This window comes from Meles meles, chromosome 2 (assembly GCF_922984935.1).
Source record: "Meles meles chromosome 2, mMelMel3.1 paternal haplotype, whole genome shotgun sequence".
Taxonomy (NCBI): Eukaryota; Metazoa; Chordata; class Mammalia; order Carnivora; family Mustelidae; genus Meles; species Meles meles.
Window position 1 is genome coordinate 66,122,367 of NC_060067.1, and position 20,604 is coordinate 66,142,970.

The 20,604-nt window shown below is 56.8% G+C and overlaps 1 long non-coding RNA gene across 1 annotated transcript; it reads left to right on the forward strand.

Moving 5' to 3' along the window:
• The first annotated feature begins 1,704 nt into the window (after positions 1 to 1,704).
• LOC123931112 lies at positions 1,705 to 17,632 on the forward strand. Its single transcript, XR_006816222.1, has 3 exons — positions 1,705 to 2,537; positions 2,667 to 3,082; positions 17,433 to 17,632. It is a non-coding gene; the product is annotated as an uncharacterized LOC123931112 (long non-coding RNA).
• Positions 17,633 to 20,604: the final 2,972 nt, after the last annotated feature.

A 20,604-nucleotide genomic window follows, 5' to 3' on the forward strand; every position in this document is an offset into this window, starting at 1 on the left:
GGATGGATGAATGAATGGACAGAGGGATGCATGGATGGATGCTTCGCTGTATGGATGAATGGATGGAAGGATGCTTGAAACCACATTTCTGACGAATGTGCTCTTTAGTCTCAAGTTTGCATCCTGTCTAGCTGAGCCATCCCATACTTCCCCTACTTTAGCCCCCCTCTTCCTTCGAACACACAAGTCGGGGTTTCCCGGGGGCTTTCCTGAACAGGGCAAGTCCTCTTCGCTGGCTGTCCCAGGAGGCCCTGTTCTGCAGGCCTGGAGTTAGCAGGGTGGGCAGGCAGGGGTGCTGTGGACTCCTGTACTGTTAGCCTCCGTGTTTGGTGACCCACTGAGTCTGGAGGTGCAGTAGAGACAGTGAGAAGGCTGGCTCAGCCCATTTTATTTGAAACATGCTGTTTCTTTCTAATGGCAGCCCTGGGGTCTTGGGACAGGCTTGTGAGTGGAATGGTCATCACGTTGGAGCAGTGGAGGGAGAAGATGGAAACAGGAGGGAGGCCGGGAAGGAGGAAAGAAGGAAGCACCATGACATGGACACAGGGAGGACCTCTCAGTCTCTGGAGAGACCAGATGGCACATGGACAATGGACATTCAGCTGGGAAAGTCCTTGGCATCATCCATCCCCTGGCCACGTGTGCAGAGAAAGAGCTTAGAGAAGTGTGGCCTGGAAACCTGCCCAGCTGCCTGGGGGCCAGGAGGTCGGATTGTCCAGACCCAGCTTTCAAGTGGTTACAGAGAGCATCTCTGCCATGCTCTCTTCCCCTGGCCCCCAGGCTCAACCTTGACCCATGGCTGTAAAGGATGAATCAGATCTAAGTCTTCAGAATACCTCCCTCCCTCTCTCTCTTCTCCCTCTCTTTAAAGCTATGGGAGATACTAAAAAAGCACCTTGAGAATTTCCAGGGCCTGCAAGGGGCTGCCAAGAAAACTACAGACTCTGGGAAACAAACAGATGGCAATGATCCTTCAGCCCAACCGAGGACGGTCTGAGGACGGAATCAGCCTCTGCCTCCTCCCTGACTCCCCACCAAAAATAGAACCTGGCCCCAGGAAGGTCCCAAGGGGGTTGGGCACCAAGGTTTTTCTCAGTGGGGTGCTTGTGGGCTGAGACTGCCGGCTTTCCCGGCCCCAGGTGCCTGGGAAAGGCCATATTGCTCCATGGGGAGGGACCACGAACACCAGAGGATAGTGTCATCCTTCCCAGCCTCCGGGCCCCTGGGTCTGATTGCAGGTGGACTGAGGGGTGGCCAGAAGGTGGGCAGAGGCCCACAGAATGTCCCAGAGCCAGTTCACATTGTGGACAGGAGCACTGACTGTGACCACATCCCCTGGTGGTCTTTTAAGGCTGAGCGGGGACATCTTCCCCCTTCCCTCCTCCCTGTATCACAGAGTGAATGGTGCAGTGGGACAGCTCTGGGAGCCCCTCCTTCTCTGCCACTTAGCTCCCTGAGCCCTATGTCCTCTTCTCCGCATGGGATTATGTTCCCAGTTTAGCGAAATGATGTATTGTGACCAAGGGCTGCCCAACCCCAGGGGCCTGAAGCAAAGGTTGATTCCTCTTCGTATCCCATGCCCCTCGTGGGCCAGCTGACAGCTATGTGTGAAGTCTTTCTCATCCTGTGTCTCAGCTCAGGTTCCCCAAAAGTTAGCCTTGAGATAAAGCTTTCACCTTGGTTGTCACCTGCCTAAACCCCTCCAGGCCTCTGCCCTGTCCTACTCCCTCAATGCCAGGCACATGGGAGGGCCTTGGGCTCGGCCCCAGGAACACTTCCCCTCCCCCTTCCCGCCAGATGGGATCCGGCCCCTCTGTGCAGGGCTCTGGTTGGCCTTGCGTGCCCATGAGAGGTGGTGCAGTAGCACAGGGCTGAGACGGGGGGGGGGCTTTGGAGCTGGGCTGCTGGCACCCGGAACCCAGCTCTGCAGAAGGTCGAGCTGAGACTTGTCTGCTCCCCTGGTGTGGCCAGAGCACAGGGAGCCTGTGGGAAGGAGGGGGGACGGTGTTGTCCACATTGGGGCATCCCTGCACAGCTGTCACTGAAGGATAGGATCCCACCACCCGCATCCCCATGACTGCACTGGGCTCACTTCATTCTCCTGCCGCCACCGCAAACCAGTACTTTTGAGGACAAATTGCTTTTGCCTCGAAGGACTAGCAGTTAGTGGTGGATGTACAGAGCTCCTGCTGGGGTGCCCTGCCCAGTCTCTCCTGGGTCAATGCCATGCTGACCATCACCCCCCCCCCATCTCGCCCTCTCCCCATGCTTTGTCCCATCTTCCCCACCCCTATTTACTTTCCATACTTATTTAAGCCCTGGTTTTTGGTGTTAGGGGTCGGGGGTCCAGGGGTGGAGGAGACAGCCGTGCCCCTAGACTGGTCTTCCAGGACAGCGAGTCACAGAGAAGTCGTCCCCACTGGCTTCCGACACAGACACCGCGTGGTGTGATGGTGCCGGTGAGAGTGGACTGTGGAGGCTGGGAAGGGGAGAGGCGGGAGGAGGCAGGGAGAGGCCTGGCTCAGGGAATTAAGAAGGTGGGAGGTTGAGGAACCAGGTGGTGGGTAATAGGGCGGGCATGTACTGCATGGAGCACTGGGTGTGATGCCAAAACAATGAACACTGTTATACTGAAAATAAACAAATAAAAAAAAATAAAAAAGAAGGACAGGTGCTCAGCAGGGTCCAGGCTCTGCTGAACGTGGGTTGCAGACCCTGGGTTGTGTCGGATTCATCCTGTACTGGTTGGATGGTAACCTAGGTCTCATCAGCACCCCCTTCCTCATCTCCTGTGTGCCTCCGGGGGTCATTCTGAAGGTCAAAGAAACCAGTGGGCCGGTAAGGTCTCTCTAAATACAAAGGCCTGTACCCATTTTTGATTTTTAGAATCCTACCTTTCCAGGTAAATGAAATTGTATTGTTTAAACATGTTTTTCAGTGGCAGAACTAAAACCCACACCTGAAAATAAGTTGACTCACCCGCTGATGAAATGTGGAATGTGGAACGTGAAGGGTCTCCCTCGATTTCCAAGTTCACTGCTGTGAACATTGCATATGCTGCCAACGCAGAAACACCTAGAAGGTAAGAAAGCTCCAGCCAGAGGGGCTGGGCTTGGCCTTGCCCTGCTGCCACTCACTGGTCCAGTGTCCCTGGCGGGTCCCAGAGCTCGGTTTTGCCAAGTTCACACGGTGGGAGAATTGTCTCTACCTCCCTGTGTTTGTTTGGGGATTAATGGTCTTCACCAGGCCCTGCCTGGCTGCAGCCACTGTCAGCTGGGCCCAGGGCCGCTGTCCAAAGCCAGGGCAAGCGTTTAGCGGAGCAGGCTTGAGAGGGGACTAGGGCGTTGCAAACGCCAAAAAATAAATCATGACTCCTGTCACGATTCCAAGAGCGATGTTCACGGCTGGTGGACAAGCTGTGTTGTTGGGCTTCCTTGTTTGGTTTGTGGAAGCCCTTTGAGGCGTCCCATTCAGCAGAATTCAAGCCACGCTTCCCAGGTTTTAAAAAACATTGTAAAATCCACATCACCTAAAACCATCTGAGCCAGGGCCTAGCGGCCCGACCAGCGGCATGGAGGGCATTCAGAGCCAAGTGTCGTGCAGCCGCGCCCACCCTTGAGCTTTATAAACTGATATCCCGTCCCTAGGGAGCACAGGTTCCCTGCTCCCCCTCCATGGTCCTAGCAGCTGCCCCCCTTCCCGCTCTGCCAACTCCGGAACTCAGAACTGGTCCTTCCAACAGGCTGATGTCACCAGGCTCAGCGGTTCAGCCGTGGGGTGGCTTGGGGCAAGGTCACCTTCCTTTACAACTGCGTGATATTCTGTTGTCTGGAGGGGCAGTGTTGCATTTGCCAGTCCATCCACATCGAGGGGCCCTGGGGCTTGTCCCTCCCTTGGCTCTCAGAGCTCTCCTTGGCCCTCTTCTCTCCCCATTTCCAGGGTCTGGCTTTCCTACCGGCCTTGGCTCCCCTCTGTGGTCCTTCCAGGCAGCTCAGGAAGCTGAGTGCTTGAGATCCAGGCTTCTGTGTCCTCAGAACTCAGGTCCCAGGGCAAGAGAGAGCCCCCCACCCCCTGCACCTGCCCTGGGTCCAGGCAGCCCATCTGTGGCGTCCTTCCAGGCCCAGTGCTGGGCCAGGAGATGGGCTGGGTCCAAGTTCAGATGGCCCAGAGGTCCCGGGAGCAGGTGGACAGGAGAGGCTTGGATGTCCTCATGGGGCACAGAGGGCTTTGATGGCAGAGCCCTGAAAAAATGAAACCAAGTACAAAAGACAGACCCCTGCTGTGGGCCGCGGAGGCCCACGGGCTCTTCATCTGGGGGCACTGAGTCCACTCTGAGGATGGGCCGCAGTAGAGGGAGCCGCCGTTCCGAGCGCCTGACTGAAGCTGATCATCCAGAGGGATTTCTGTATGAAAACCTTTCATGTTTTTGGTACAATATTTTAACTTTGGTTCTTCGGCGTGCAGATACGGAATTCTGCCAGCTTTCCTCCGAGCAGAAGGGGCCTCCCACTTCCTTTAGGGAACGTCCCAGCGGACTGGGCTGGCCTTCCTCCCGGGCAGCTTGCGGCCTGGGGCCCGGCTGGCATCCAGCCCCCAGCCAGGCCTGGAGCCGGATCTGTGCCCAGGCGGCTGGCCCGCCTCGGACATGGGGGTCCTGGTGCTCAGCTCCCTGGATGAGGTTTAAATCGGACGCCCGTGAGAATGCTTTCTAACTGGAAGGCAGTGGGGCTGTGGGGGCGGCCCGTGAATCTTCTCTTTTCCCTCTTGCAGCAGGGGTCCCCCCACCCCTCCAGGGCCTCTGGCTCTGGCAAACCCCCAGTTGCTGGAGCGAGGAGAGGACTTGGGGGGATGGCAGGGGTGTTGGGGGTGTGCATGGAGGGAGTTCTCATCTGGGTACCGGGTTAGGATTGCTATGGTTTAGAGGAGGGGTGAGGCAGAACCCCGGGGAAGGTGGTGCCTTGCCTGAGCCACATGGGGGAAAGGGTGGGAAGTAGGTGGAGGGGAGGGTACAGATGCCCCTTTCTGAGCTGCTCGGGCCAAGTTTGGATGCCTGTGAGGAGCCAAAGGGACCATCGGATCTCTGAGCTCCTCTGTTTTATTTCTGGGGCTTTCAGACATTCCTAATCATTGCTCTGCTCCTTTTGTGGGGGGAGCTCAGGAACCTCCCCCATCTTCTTCATGCCCCAAATAGGTTTCAAAGTCCCAGTAGGTAGCAGGCACTGTCATAGGTGCTGGGGACCCATCCGTGTGACGCCCGCCACGTGGTGCGCATGGTCCAGTGGGGAGAAGGGACAGCCAAAAGCACGGGAAGTGAGTGAGCACATCCCACCCATTGTCTGGGAGAAGACCGGGCAGAAGGGGACATGGAAGGAGGTGATGGCTGGGCTAACGGGAGGACCTGGGACAAGCCCCCACCTTCCCCTGACGGGGTGGAGGTGTGAGAAGGAGCTAGAAAGCCTGGGGGTGGGGCGGGGGGCCACCACCAGGGTGGGAGTGGGGGGAAGCTCAGTCCAGGAGGGGGATAGGTGGTGGGCTAAACGAGGCTGGGGGTAGGGGCTGGGTGGCTCTTCCCAGGACCTCTGCGATTCCCCCCTCCGGGTGACACAGGGACCGTGGCATCTTTAAGACAATGAACAACTTTGCTGAGATGTAATTCTCATGCGCCATAACCCGCCCACTTTATAGGCAATTAAATGCTTTTCAGTGCATTCAGAGCCATGACCATGACCTTGGGTCATTCTTGAACATTTTCAGCTTGTCAGGAAGTAACCTGGTACTTTGAGCTGTTGCCCGTGTCTCTCCTGTTCCCTGACTGTGGCCCTAAGCAGCCACCAGCCTCCTTTCTGTCCCTCTGGATAGCCGTTCCAGATGTTTCCCATGGACAGAATCATACAGCATGGTCTTTTGTGGCTGGTTCCTTCCACTGAGGGTTGTGTTCTTGGGGCTCGTCCAGCCGAGGCGTGGGTCGGAGCTCCATCCCTTCCCAGGGCTGTGCCACAGTCCCTATGGAGATAGTCCACACGCTGTTCACACAGCCGTGAGCTTGGCCGCTGTGAATACGGGCGATTGCCATGTCGCCAGGCTTTCATTCCCGGCAGTGTTCTTTTTTTTTTTTTTTAAAGATTTTATTTATTTATTTGACAGACAGATCACAAGTAGGCAGAGAGGCAGGCAGAGAGAGAGAGAGGAGGAAGCAGGCTCCCTGCTGAGCAGAGAACCCGATGCGGAACTCGATCCCAGGACCCTGGGATCATGACCTGAGCTGAAGGCAGAGGCTTTAACCCACTGAGCCATCCAGGCGCCCCCCGGCAGTGTTCTAACGGGAGGATGGAGGCATCAACGGTTTTTGTTAAAGCTCGTACTTTCATCAGGTTGGTGAAGGAGAAAGGGAGTGTCAGCCCTAAATTTGAAAGTGGAAGCCAGTGGCTGGCTGGGTGTGGGGAGCTCTGGCACCTGTCACCCGGCACGCGGATCTCCCCCGGTAACTTGGAAAACAGTTTTAAGAGAGAGCTGAACATCAGCTTTCCTTAATGTTAACATCGAGTCTCATTTTTCAGAATAATTATTTTTTTTAAAGATTTTATTTATTTATTTGACAGGCAGAGATCACAAGTAGGCAGAGAGGCAGGCAGAGAGAGAGGAGGTAGCAGGCTCCCTGCTGAGCAGAAAGCCCAACGCGGGGCTCGATCCCAGGACCCTGAGATCATGACCTGAGCTGAAGGCAGAGGCTTAACCCATTGAGCCACCCAGGCGCCCCACAGAATAATTATTTTGGAAATTAAATAAGTAACAAAATTCAGAAGGCACAAAGGGTGTGTCCCGAGAGGCAGACATCCTGTCTAGCCTGCCCGGCCCTGGGGCTCCCGGGCTCTTCTCAGGTCACTGGCATGGCCAGTCCCAGCTCTTCCACTGACCCCGCACTCTTGCCCTTGCCTGGGAATAGGATTACCAGGTAAGACACCTAATTACATCTGAATTCCAGACAGTGAATACTTTTTAGTATATCTCAAATAACATATGGGATATACTTACAGTAAAAAAATTAATTTGTTGTTTAATCTGAAATCCACATTTCACTGGGTGTCCTCTATTTTTGTTTGCTAAAACTGGCAAGCCTGCCAGGGATGGAAAAAGAATAAAATGGCTTTGAGAAATTGAGAGTAAAATTTGGCTTTGAGAGTAAAACAAGGACTCACGTGCAAAGCTGCTTCTGGGCGGCAGCTGTGTCCCTGACGATTTTGTTTGGCCTGTTTTATTCACGTCTAGCAAATTGTTTCTAAGCAGCCCATCTTATTTTCCGTTTGTTCATTCCTTCTTTCAACCCTAGAAACCTGCTGTGTGCAGGCCGTGGGAAAGGTGAGCCAGCGAGCCAGGTGCTGAGAGTGCCCTCTCCCGGATGCCCTTGCTACTTCCCCCAAAGCGTCAGTCCCTGAGAGCCGGCCCCGTGTGCCAGGCACTGCCTCAGCACCATGGCCCAGGGCGAGGTCTAGGACCCAGGAAGTTGTCAGTCGATATCTGTGAGCCTGAAAATGTGCACCAGGTGTTAACTGGGTCATGTGACCCTCAGCATGGTGATGGGGGAATGCCGCAACATGCAGAGCAACCCTTTCTCGGGGAATTTTGTAGGACACCCTTGCAGGGCGATGTGTTTCTGATGGCTTGCCTCTCAGTGATATGACAACAGCTTGGGTTCCCTTGCCTTTTTATCCCTGTGTATACCCCGGGGGGGATTCCAGAATCTCTTCCAGGCAAACCTGTCCTCATGGGGCCTCCTAAAAGTGTTATACCTCCCGGGTGGTCCCCTTCCCTCCCCTCCCGGGGGCAGTGGCCTCCACACAGAGTCCTGGGTCCTGAAGGCAAGCACTTGCTTCATATGTCCAGGTGCACGGGCCGTGAAGAAGGGCAGAGCGGGAGCAGGTGGAGTGATTTTTCTCCGCATTTGCATGGAGCGTGAGATTGGCGCGAGGATGCGAACTGTGCCAGGGGCAGGACACGAGGTAACAGCCAGTACTGAGCCTCCGTGTGACGTCATTATTAGCAGGTGACCTTCCCCGTGCCGTGTGCTGGTGCAGCTGCCGTGTCCTCGGCCGGAACTTGGCAAACATCACCTTCGAGTGTGTGGGTGAGGCGAACTTTTGGGGGAAATGAGAATTTGGCAGTAATATGTCCAGGTGGGAATTTTAATAGGGTGTCCCCAGTGGGGCCCCAGTGGGGCCCCTGCTGCGCCTTCTGCAAGCTAGCGAGCCCCCTCCAGGCCTGTTTCCCTCCACCCTGTCTACACTTCCTTCCACGCCTGCGTTCAGAAACCAGTCTCTCTGGAGACTGAAAACCTGGAGGCGTGCCGCCAGCCGCGGTAAGGGCTTTTCTTTGGGAGAGGGTGACTGTGGTTCTCTCAGAGAAGTGGACAAGCTACGTGGTGCTCACGATCTCGCGCTACAGGCAGGAAGCTCGTTATCTCTGTGACCCCCATACCAGGGAAACGGGCTCATATGCTTCCTGTTTTATCTGCCCAGCATTCCTGACTCTGGGGAACTCCCGCACCCTTCCACATGACCCCAGTGGGGCTGTCTGTCGAGGGACTGACACAGGTAGGTCAGAGCGCCTGTCGTCCGCGTGCAGTGTGACTGGGCCAAGGCCGAGGGCAGGACCAAGCAGGGCCTAGCATCCTTGTCGAGGTGGATGTTGAGTCCCAGAGAGGTTAAGTGACCTGCCTTAGGGCACAGAGCTAGACCAGAAGCAGGGAGGCCCTCAAGGCTGAGCATTTACAGGGGAAAAGCCAGAGGCTGAACCCTGGGCCCACGAGCAATGATGGGGTTCTGACTCTGACCTAAGGGCCCTGGAAGTGGGAGATCCGAGGGGGACCCCAAACACAACTGGAACCTTCAGTGAGAGACAGAGGCAGTCCAACAGCTCCCACGGGCCGAGGAGGGTTTGGGTTGCACGGGGGTTGCTGGTGCGGAGTCACTGCCTGGGGAGGCCACTGGAGTCACTGCCGGGACCCCCGTCCCTGCACAGGGAGAAGGGTGCACGGGAGGGGACTCCATGGGAGAGGAGTGGCCGGCCCTTCCCCGTCCTGCCTCTCCCCTCCCCTTCCCTGCTGGGTCTTGTGCGAGGAGATGGCTGTGGAGTGTGGCACCAGCAGGACCACTGGGCCATAGCCAGGATGTCCTGGCTGGGTGGAGATGGGTGTGGGAGCATGTGTGGAAGAGGGTGTGTGAGTGTGTGCAGTGTGTGAGTACATGTGCACACGTGTGTGAGTTGTATGTGAGCATGTATCCTTCAGGACTGGGCATGCAGAGGCCTGGACACGGTGGGGCTGCAGGGGAGATCCTGGAGGGGTAACGGGGGACAGACAAGGAAACTGAGGCAGGCTCAGGCAAATGCCATGTTAGGATCTCACTGATGGTGGCATGGGAGGGGCAGGGACAGGGCTCTGGATGGAGAAGACTGCCCAGCTGTCTCCCTGTGGGTGTGGGCGCCACCAGCCACCCAGGCAACACCACGGGGAGTGGGAGCCGCCTGGGGGCCAGGGTGGTGGGAGGTGCTAAGAATCTCCCCACTGGGCAGCGCCTGCAGTGGAGGTCTTGGCACACGCCTGCCTGGAATTTAAACCTGGGAGGAGATCAGAGAGATAGCTCCCATGCCGCAGCCCTCCAGCCAGAGCTGCTCTAAACCCCGACCGCAGTGAAGGGGGCTGGTGGGATTTCTGCCCAAGGAACGTTCCCCAGCACCAACCACAGGGCCCGCCCTGCCTCCCTGGACGGTCCTGCTCAGCCCTCCCCACAGGACCCCTCCTCCCTCCTGGACCTGGGCTGGGCACCACTCAGGGAGATGGCAGCGGGGAGGACAGTGGATCCAGGGGGGTCTGGGAGAGGCTGCTGTGACGGGCCCATGGCCCCAAGGCCCCCCTGCCCAAGGTTTGGGGCTTTGGGACGCCGGACAGCTCAGCCGGGTGGGTGCTTTGTCCAGCCTGCTCCACCAGGAGGTGGGTGGCCTGGTGGTGGGGTGTGCCAGCCTCTCCTCCCGCCCTGAGGCTCTCTCAGCTCTCCCTAGGACCATTGCCCAGCCCCCTCCCCGGCCTCCTGCCTCCAACCTGATCCTCTCATCCCTGGCCATGCAGCTATGAGAGGAGGAGTTGCCTAGCCAATATTCCCTTCCCATCCTACATCAGCCAGAACCCTGAGTTAGTGTCAGGTGGCACTCTATCCCGATAAAGGACAGATACCAGGCACGCTTGCAGTTTGGGTGGCCATGAGACCCAGTGCTGTCCTTGAAATCTGCGTGCATTTCTGGGACCTACTTAGACTTTGCCTTCTTGCCTGGAATGGTGATGTGGTGCCTGGTATTCTGGCAACCAGTTTGTGAATATAAGGAAAGAAACTATGTGCTGAGGATCTTAAAGCAAGAAGATAAGAAAAAAGCCTGGGTCCCTGAACAAATTATGAAACTTTTCAATGAGCTCTGGACTGTTGCTATCTAACCTGCTTGTTGAACGGGTGGTGGGAGAGTCTTCTAGCACCTTCCAGCGGAGGGAATAGCCATGAAGAGGAATGGCAATCAGAACATAGCTGGAGGGTCCGGGGGCTGGGATGCATTCTCTTATTCTTTCTGGTTCTTTGTCTGAGTTGTTCTGCTCTGTTCCCTCTGGCCCTTGGTCTCCCTGATGGAGCCCTATCTCTGTGCCAACTGCTCCCTCCTCTCCCTCCCTGCACCACCAGCCTTGCGTGGAGCCTGTACCCCTGGCCCTGGGACCTATCCTTCCTGGTCTGGTCTGGTCCATGAGACCTTCTGGTCCCTTGTGTAGCCCTCGCACTTCTTTCCAAGTCTCAATACAGACCCGGCCTCATTCCTCAAGTGTTCACAACGGATGGCTTCCACCACATTTCTTGGTATGCAAATGACATGTCTTGGTGTCCCAGGCTTGGCTTCCCAGGAAGCCAACTCCAAGGTGAAGTGTAGCATGCTGGGGGTAGGGGATGGGTTTAGGGAGGACCCTTGGGACCCAGCTCCTGGGAAAGGAGGGGAAGGAAGCAGTTTCAGCTGAGAAAGGCGTCCAGCTGAGATGCAGGTCTAAGGCCAGGCATGCTCAGCCCTCTGGAGAGCTCTGGAGCGAAAAGACGCTTCAGGGGGTGCCTGAGTGGCTCAGTGGGTTAAAGCCTCTGCTTTCGGCTCAGGTCATGATCCCAGGGTCCTGGGATCGAGCCCTACATCGGGCTCTCTGCTCAGTGGGGAGCCTGCTTCCTCCTCTCTCTCTGCCTCCCTCTCTACCTACTTGTGTTCTCTCTGTCAAATAAAGAAATAAAATCTTTACAAATAAATAAATAAACTGGTTGGGACCGAGTCTTTAAAAAAAATAAATAAAAGACTCTTCAGGTTGTGAAACATTATGTCAAAATGATCGGTTCCTTCTACCTCAGGCTGGATCAGATTTCGGATGCTGCTCCCCCTGGGAGGGTGTGGCCCAGGCACAGAGCCTCCCCTGAGAGGCCATCCCTGAAGTGGGTGGGGATTGATGGCCACCCACCCACTTCCTTGTTGGTGTGTCTGGGAGGTGCATCTCCATTCAATCCTGTGGGTCAGCTCTCCAGGCGTGGCTCTTGGAACCCCACCCTCTGATGGGAGCAGAAGGCTCACACATTCCCCAAGTGCCCATTCAGGGGCCACTCCTCCTCCCAGTGAGGGTCCCAAGGGCCTAGGGGTGTCCAGTGGGAGCAGCAGCCAGCGCAGTGGAAGAGCCCATTTGGGGGCTCTGAGCGTGGAAGATGAGGTAGGCTTCTGTGCATCCCCATGAAGGCCTGGTAGCATCAGACTTCGGTGCCCAGAGGCAGGACGCCATAAGGGATGCCGCCAGAAATGGGAACTTGGGAGGACGGGAAAGAGAGCCAGGGTGATGTTTAGCGCGGACTCGTCGCAGGTGGGAGAACTGGTGACCTGTGTCGTGCTGCGGCGAGACGTTCTAACCGTCCTCTGCTGAGCTTTGGGACGGTGACTGGGCTTGGGCGGTGAGGGGCATGGAGGAAAGGTTCTGAATATTGGCATATGCAGGTTCCTCGTGGAGAAGTTCCACAGGAGATGGCTGAGCTGAGGCTGGACCCAGCCTGTCTCTGAGGATACGGAGCAAGAGGCCCGGCTGGCATCGCCTGTGACCAAGCACTCTGCCCCCTAGGGCTCTCCAGAGCCGAGGGAGCCTGGGTTTTTCAACCCCAGCCCGACATGGAGGTGAGCATCTCACTGGGTTGCTGCCCCCTCCTTGTCCAGGGCCCTTGAGAGAGCCACACCAGTCACAGCCCAGTTGAGGAGGGAGATATTTCTCTCTGGAAATTGAATTTCCCCAGGACAAAGGGGACTGGGCCCTGGGGCCAGGGCACTGGGCATGGCCCAGGGCAGAAGGCGCTCGGAATCTTCGGGCCTCGAGTCACAGTGTAGACAAGACTGCTGGGGGTGGAGGCAGGCGCATAGACTGGACTGGAGCTTTCTAGATTCTTGAGGGAATTAGATTTCAAAGAAGCTCTGGACCTGTCTGTTCAACCCCCAAGGCCATCCCCAACCCCCCAGGTGGACCCCGCAGGTTTTTTATCAGGCTTGAGCCCGGAAAGGCCAGCGGGGCCTGAAGCGTCCTCGGGTTCAGGCAGGCCACCCGTGGGCAGTGCCCAGTGTGTGTCACGTGGCTGGCACTCCGTGGCACCATTCCCCTTCCTTCTGGTGGTGCCCCTCAGAGCAGAACCCTTCCCAGATTCCCCTTCCCCATTTCCTCTCCGCTCCCATCCAGCTGGCTTGCCCCCGCCCTGGCCTCCTTCTCTGCGGGCAGCCACACGCCTTCATTTTGAGCGCATCGCTTCTCTTGAATGCTGAGACCCGGGACAATGTTGCCAAAATCGCAAGCTGGAAACCAGAGATGTATTTTTTTTTTCAAGAGGGAAGAGGATTTAAAAATCTTGGCCCGAGAGTTTTGTTCAAGGAGAAAGTGAATAGCAAGTCTTCCTTTGGAATGTAGCCCCCTCCATCTCCGCTGTTTGAGACGAGTTTAAAAGGGAGGTTTGTGGGGGGTGTGAAGGGACTCTGCTTTGACCTGCAGCTTTGTCCTTGCCTCTAAGCCTTAGCTCATGCTTTTCTCCTTGCAGGGAAAGAACTTTCCCTGCTCTAAATGCTCCTGGCTCCTACTCACCCTTCAGTGCACGGTGTCAATATCTCCTCCTCCACGAAGCCTCCCTGATCACTTCAGCTTCTCTCTGTCCTCACTGCTCATTGGTGAGGGGCAAGCGAGTGAACTTAGACAGTGCTGGGTTTAATCCAGGCCCTGCCAGCTGCTTTTTCTGCAGCCACCTGTGGAAGCAGAAGCTTCTGGACTCTGCCTCCCTGGCCCGGGTCTAAGATCTACCCTGTGTTTCTAAGACCCTGACAAAGTGTGACCTTTCTCCCCGCTCCCACAGAGTGGTAAAATTTCTTCAGCTTACTTTATTACACACAGAGATTGTCATCTAGAAAAGGCTTTATTTAAATTAATGTACCATAAAAAGATGGAATGTCACTTATCAGCCTTGGCAGCCGTGAGACAAGATAGCTTTAAAGCTAGTGACCCAGTTGCTGGGTTTCAAGAACTATAGGAGCATTTTCTTGGTTTGTTTAGGGGTCTCCCCCTTCCTGGAGCAGTGTGGGTGATCCTGGGGGGATCACAATGGTGTGCTAACTCCTAACGCTTGGGGTGTCAGATGCAGCGAAACAGCCCGGGTTTGGTATCCTCTGAATTCCTGCTGTGCTCCTGACCACCTGGGGGCTGGAGCAGTCCCTTCCCTGATTCGTGCCCCAGGACTCATCTAGAAAAGCGAGCACTTGCTCCCTTGGACGGGTGCTGTGGGGACCGGCTGAGATGGGGCGGGCCCTGGCTGGCCCATGGTAGAAGCTTGGAGGATGCCAGGCCTCCCTCTGGGACCCCGAACTACCACATCTAGACAAACGCCCTGAAGTACCAATTTCGCTAGATAACTCTTTTGGTCAAAGTCTTGTGACGTTAATTATTTTTTATTTTTTTAAGTAGGCTCTATGACAAATGTGGAGCCCAACACGGGGTTTGAACTCATGACCCGGAGATCAAGACCTGGCTGAGATTAGGAGGCAGATGCTCAGCTGACTGAGCCACCCAGGTGCCCCCAAATCTTGTGACTTTAAAAATACTGTCAACAGGGGCACCTGGGTGGCTCAGTGGGTTGAGGCCTCTGCCTTCGGCTCGGGTCACGATCTCAGGGTCCTGGGATTGAGCCCCATGTTGGGCTCTCTGCTCAACGGGGAGCCTGCTTCCCCCATTCTCTTTGTCTGCCTTTCTTTCTTTTTAATTAATTAATTTGTTTATTTTTATTTATTTTTTCTTTGTTTTTTTTTTTTTTTGTCTGCCTTTCTGCCTACTTGTGCTCTCTCTCTCTGTCAAATACATAAAAATTAAAAAAAAAAAAAAATACTGTCAACATTCTTCTACTTGGCATTCAAGTCCGTCTGGGATCTGAACCCCTCCATGCTCCTGCCCTGTGACCTCCCGATCTGACCCCACTATGCTCCCTCACTGTCACCTCTGGATCTGAGCCTGTCATGTTCCTGCGCTGTGACCTCTTGAGCCCTGCTGGGACCTTGGTGTTCCCACCCATGAGGGGTGGTTATGTCTTGGAGCCCCAGCCCCTTCTCTACCTTCTCTCTCATCTCTGACTCTAAACATTCCCTCATTCCTGTTTTAGCACCATTACTCATTGTCAGGCAGGCCTGAGTTCAGGCTCTTCTCTCTTATCAGGAGAGGAGAGTCTGATGCAAGAAACCGAAACCAACTCTGGCTGTTTTTGGTTTTTTGTTTTATTTTAAATTTTATTCATTTATTTGAGAGAGAAAGAGTGAGTGCACAAGGGGGGAGAAGGGCAGAGGGAGAAGCAGGCTCCCTGCTGAGCAGGGAGCCCAACTCGGGGCTCCATCCCAGGATCCTGCAATCATGACCTGAGCGGAAGGCAGACGCCTAACTCGCTGAGCCCCCCAGACGCCCCTCAACTCTGGCTGATTATAGCAGAAAATAAGTTTGCTCAAAAGACTGAGCTGCCACGGACTTGCTGGAGAACTAGCTGGGAGACAGTCAGGTCACATTTGGCTGAAAAGCAACAGCAAATACAACTCAGAATGACTAAGTAAGGAAACTCACAGTTCCCTGGAATGAGATTCAGACCGAGGGCAGGGCAGCCCTGAGGGTGGTTCATTCAGGGGCTCTGTGACCGAAGCCCAGGGACTGGGCTTTCCATCTCGCTGCTCTGTCCAGCCTGCTGGTGGACGCAGGGTGGCTGGCGCCCTGTGTGCAGACTCAGAGCAGAGCCCATCAGTCCTGGGAGTCAGGGTGAGGGTGAAGGGTGAGGGCCGGGGCTCATCAGTACTGGCATTTAGAGCAGGGGCCAGCACACACGCCCTCCCCAGGCAGCTCTCTTCTCATTGGTCAGATGGGCATCATGTGCTTGCACACTGACCAATCACCGGCGGAATGTGGGCCAATCAGAAGGCTCGTGTGTAGCAGGTGCGATTGCGGAAAGGGCGCCGCCCGCTGGGGGAGCAGGTGTGGGGAGACCTGGGGCACGTGGTCATCGGTGGGTTCTCCCACCCCGCCCCCGCGGCGGGAACCACGTGGTCGAGCATCCTAGCGGCTCCTGGATCTCAGATGTCACCCCAGGAGCCCTTGGCTGGGGAGTGGGGGAGCCCGTGCGAGGGCCGGATGCGCCTCGTGGCTCCGCGCCGAGTCGGCGACCTCAGCTGCGTGCTATTGGGAGACAAGGTACGTTTAAAGGACCGTCAAGAGCTGGAGCGTGTTTACTTCTTAAACATCTGAAGACAAAGGACGGACCTTCTGGCAACGCCTGCGAGTCTCTCTGTGAAAAGAAAGTCAGGCAGTTCTGCAGTCGCGGGTTTGGGTGGGACAGACCCTCCCTGCCCGGCTCCCATTTCCGTGCTGCGAAATGGAGCCGAGGGCGCCCCAGCTTGGGGTGGGTGTGAGGAGCCAGAGAGGCTGTGTGTGTCCCCCTGGCCAGGGTCAGACTCTCCGAGCTCCCCTCTGGTTTGGCTCCACTGGGCTCCCACCTCCAGACCCGTGAGGGGTGATTACTCGGGCTTGCCGCCTCTCCTCCAGGTGACACACCCTCCAGCCAGGCAGGAACCCTCTGGAGAAGGGCCTCGCTCCCCTGGACAAACCCTTCCCCATCCTTCAGGACACAACTGAAAGGTCATATTCTCTGAGAGAGACTTGTAAGGATGGCGCTTGTGATGGGAGGGTCTGGTCTGACTTTGGGTTTCCAGGGATCGCTTTGGCTGCTGAGTTGAGGACAGACTGTCAGGGGCAGTTAGGAGGTGAGGATAAAGTCAAGTCTTGGCCCGGGACTCATGGCCTTGCAGCTGCCAGGTCCCACATCCCTCCGCAGCATCACCTCTCGCCCTCAGCATCTGCACACACTGAGTGTGGATAGAAGGTGCCAGGAATGGGTCACAGTGGCCGTGCCTTTGGTGTCCCAGCGAGGGTAGAGCCTTCCATGAGCCGATGCCAGGCCCAGAGGGGCCACGGGAGACAGAGAACGTATGAAGGAGGGAAGGACTGAATGTCGTGTGTGGGCGGACGGTGTCACCAGTGGCAGATTGTGTGGCAGAGTTAACGGGAAAGGGGCCGCCTCCCGGTACTGCTCAGCCCCCTGCAGCGGCACTGACGGGCCTGGGGCATGATGCCAGGAGAGATTAACCAGACAGAGAAAAGACAAGCCCTGCACAGTGTCACTTGTACGAGGAATCAGAAACCAAGTCAAACTCCTGGAAACAGCGAGGAAGGTGGTTGGGTGGGCTGGGGGCAAGGGAGAGGGGGGAGGTGGGTCTGAGGGCATGAGCTCCGTGCTGTAATATGAGTAAGGCCTGAGGGGCTCACATGAAAACTATGATTGGAGCAGATGACTTCATACTGGGACACCGTGTTGTGGGACTGACCTTTGCTGAGAGTGGGACTTTGGGGTTCTTGCACACACACAAGGTGAGATCATGGATGTATTAGCTGGTCTGACTGGGGAGACACGGGGGACAGGGGGCAGGGGGAGGCATTTATCACATCTCACCAGGGTGCATGCTTTAAATAGCTTACATGTTGTCCATTCTTTCTCAACAAACCTGACCAAACCCCCCATCAAGGGGTGGTTCCTGGGAGAATGCTGGCGAGTAAACCCCGGGCAGGGGTTGGACCCACCTGTTTGGGGCAAAGCACCCTGCACCCCGGCTGGAGGCGCTGGGATCCTCGCAGAGAGCCACCTGGCTGCTTCGCGCTCCTTGACAGGTTCCTGGAGACAGGCTGCCAGCCATCCGAATCACCATGGCGCCTGATTTGAAATTCAGATCCTGGGTAAACAGAATATTAACACAAATTTCATATTCTGTTCTTCTCACAGGCCCAGCTGCGTGTGTGTTGGGCCGGCCCGGGGCACTGCAGGCTTCGGGGCGCGGGACCCCCCCAGCTGCCTCCTCGCCCCGCCGTGACCCTGCCTGAGCCCCAGAGCCAAGGGCGCTGGGGGAGAACGGCTGGTCTCTCTGGATGTTTCTCCTGCAGGGAAACAACAAGCAGGAATAGAGAAGCAACTGGGGCCAGCCTCCAACCGGCAAAGGTAAAATGGGGACCTCTGAGATGGGGGGGGGGTCCCATCCCAGAGATGTTAGCAATACTCTTGGCATTTCAAGGCTGCCTGGAGACCTGGCTTTGAGCTTGGGCGGGGGCTTTGGGAAACAAGGAAGAAGTGCCACAGGCCGGCTGGCAGCAGAGCTGGGCAGTGCAGTGGGCCTGGGGGCTGCCTGTCCTCATGAGGTCCTCTTGGACGCCCCTACCATCTCAGAGTTGGCCTGTCCTCCACCATCACTGCAGAATCTGGGTGTGGCCCAGCTTTGTGGTCCCTTCCACAAAGGCGGCTCCTTCCTGCAGCAGGCCAGGCTGTGCCCAGGACTCCACCCCCAACCTCATCCTCCCCCCTTTCCACCCAGCCCCCCACAGACAACCAGCCACTCCCAAACTCAGTAACCTCCCATGGCTCCCTGGTGCCAGAGAGGCATTAAGGCCTGGGCTTGGTGGGGGCGAGAGGGGACTGTCAAATCCTGGCTCAATCAGGACAGTAGCCTGGGGGTCTTACACGAGTTTCTTAGCCTCATGTGCCTCAGTTTCTCCCTCTGTACAGGGGGGTGAGATCACTCACCTCCCAGGGTTGTTGGAGACTCAAGTGCATGTATGGGAAGCACCAGGACCCTGCTAGGCCTCACCTGGGGTCTGCCCACCTCCCCAGCGTCCATGCATGGCCCACCTCCTCGCACTCTGCATGGAGCCAAGGACCTCTGGCCCTGCTTTTCCCCTGCGCTCAGCTCTACCTGGCCTTCACACCTGCTGCTCCCGCTGCCTGCTTTCTCCGGGCCCCCCTCAGCCGGAGGCAGCCTTCCAGCATCTGTCCCAGGAAGTGTCCTGTCCGTGTCTGTCCGACTGTGGGCTCCCTTGGGGCTGGGCTGGCCCATCTCTTCTTTCTTGTCTCTGCACCTAGCCTGGCCCTCCACTGCTTGGTGAGTCTCTGGATTTGTGCCTCTGAGCTTGGCTCAGCCCTGCTGGCCTTCAGGGGGCACCCACCAAGGGTGGGGTGTCTCTGAGCCTCCTGGAAGCCCGCTGGCATTCCCAATGCCACCCACCCCCAGCTGGGGGATTTGGGTTGGGAACCCATGGCTAAAGCTTTCCATGCTGGCCTTGCTTTCTGGGCCCGGCGACAGAAGGTGGGGCGTCCTCTTGGGGTCCACATGTGACTCTGGGTTCCGTCCTGGGCTCTGTGGTGCAAGCTGCAGCCTTTCCCAGAGCTGACGGGCTGTGGTTGCCGTCATCACCATCTTTAGGCCACATCGCTGCACGTGAGGAGGGCCGTGTCTAGAGCGGTGCTTGTTGGTATGCTCTGTGAAGCAGTGTCTGTCCCCACTGTGTGCCCATCGCCTGCCCCGTGCCAGACACACAGTAGGTGCTCATGGACAGAGGGCTGAGGAAGTCAGCCGGTTTTCCCAGAAGTTGTCTTTGCTGAGTCTTACCCTGCCCGAGTGCCCTGCCCTACCGCCCCGCCCTACTGCCCAGCTGGCGTCTGGGCCCCGTGGGGTGGGCAGAGCTGGCACCTGGCTGCTTCCAAGCTGGAAGGCCTAGACCCTGGCACGTGGGTACAGTTGGCTCCGTTCTGGCGTGGTCCCCTCTCCCCTCAGTTGTGCCTCTGTGCTGGGACTGCTGCCCTCGGGGCCCACGCATCTCAAATTCAGGACCTGGAGACCTGCCTCCCTGGGGCTGGCCACCTGCTGTCTGGCCAGTGCTGCGGGCTGCGGCTGCCAGCGGGCAGCAAGGGGCAGCTGGATGTCTGCCGCTCACCTGTCTCTGCCCCAGCAGCTTGTCCAGCCCCCCCCCCCCAACCCCTGAGTTATTTACAGCCCACCAGAGGGGCTTGCTAAACCCTTCCTGGATCAGGCTCCTTTTATCAACTTCATCTGATGGGGGCCGACTGGGGCCTCATCACGCTCCTGTCCTGGCTTCCCTCCTCCCTGCCTTCCTCCTCCAGCCTTTCCAGGGAAGGAAGGGGAGATGGAGGGGAAGGAAGGTTATTTTTATTAATGGCTGGACTAGTGGTGACTTCTTGAGGGGTCATTGTGCACCTTGTGGCATCATCTCTTTCCACCCCGGATGGCCCTACGGGACGGCCATGAGCCATGAGCATATCCATCTTGTACAGGCAGGTTGCTGGCCTCGCCAATATCACACAGCAAGGAGTCAGGAGATTTGAGCCCAAGTGGCCTGGTCCACTGTCTGCCTTTCAGCATCTCTGCTCTGCAACTTGTTACCAGACTGGGGCCATGGCGAGGTGACAGAGGGCAGAATCCCTCCCCATGGGCCGTCATTCGGCAGGTGTCTCTGAGACCCTGGGCAGTAGGGACACGGAGATGATACAGTCCATTAGTCTTCTAAAGTAAAATGCGCAGGAGTAAGGTGCTATGCCCAGCCCCATTTCACAAATATTATAAAGGAGGACAAAAAAATTTTACAAATGAGGACAGAGGCCCAGAGGGTCACATTAGCATGTCAGGTTCAGAGACCTGCTTAAGGTCACACAGCAAGGAAGTGGGGAAGACAGGGTTTGGGCTCGGCTGTCTCCCACCTTGGAGATACTTGCCCTCTAGTTGGGAAGAGAGGAAGAGCCTGGCCGTCACCAAAGGGCTGTGGGATCCCAGGGAGCACCGAGGACTCTGAACACATAACCTGACAGGCCGACCTGAGGAGACACGGCCATCCCGAGAGGCGAGGGTGGGAAGTTCCCTGCATGGAGGCCCGAGGGTGCCTAGTCCCAACCAGTGACACACACACCCTGCAGACAGGTTCACAGGCCACCGGGGATGCAGGGTGAGTGGTCTTGACCCTTGACCTCTGGGGCTCTTCTGCGACCAGGACAGCAAAAAAGGCAGGCCCCATGGAGCACTGGGCCTGGAGTCCTCCATTCCCCCCAAGGACTCCCTGTTTCCCTGGTGAAGTGGGCTGGGAACCAGGTGCCCCTGCTGTTGGGGACGTGGGTG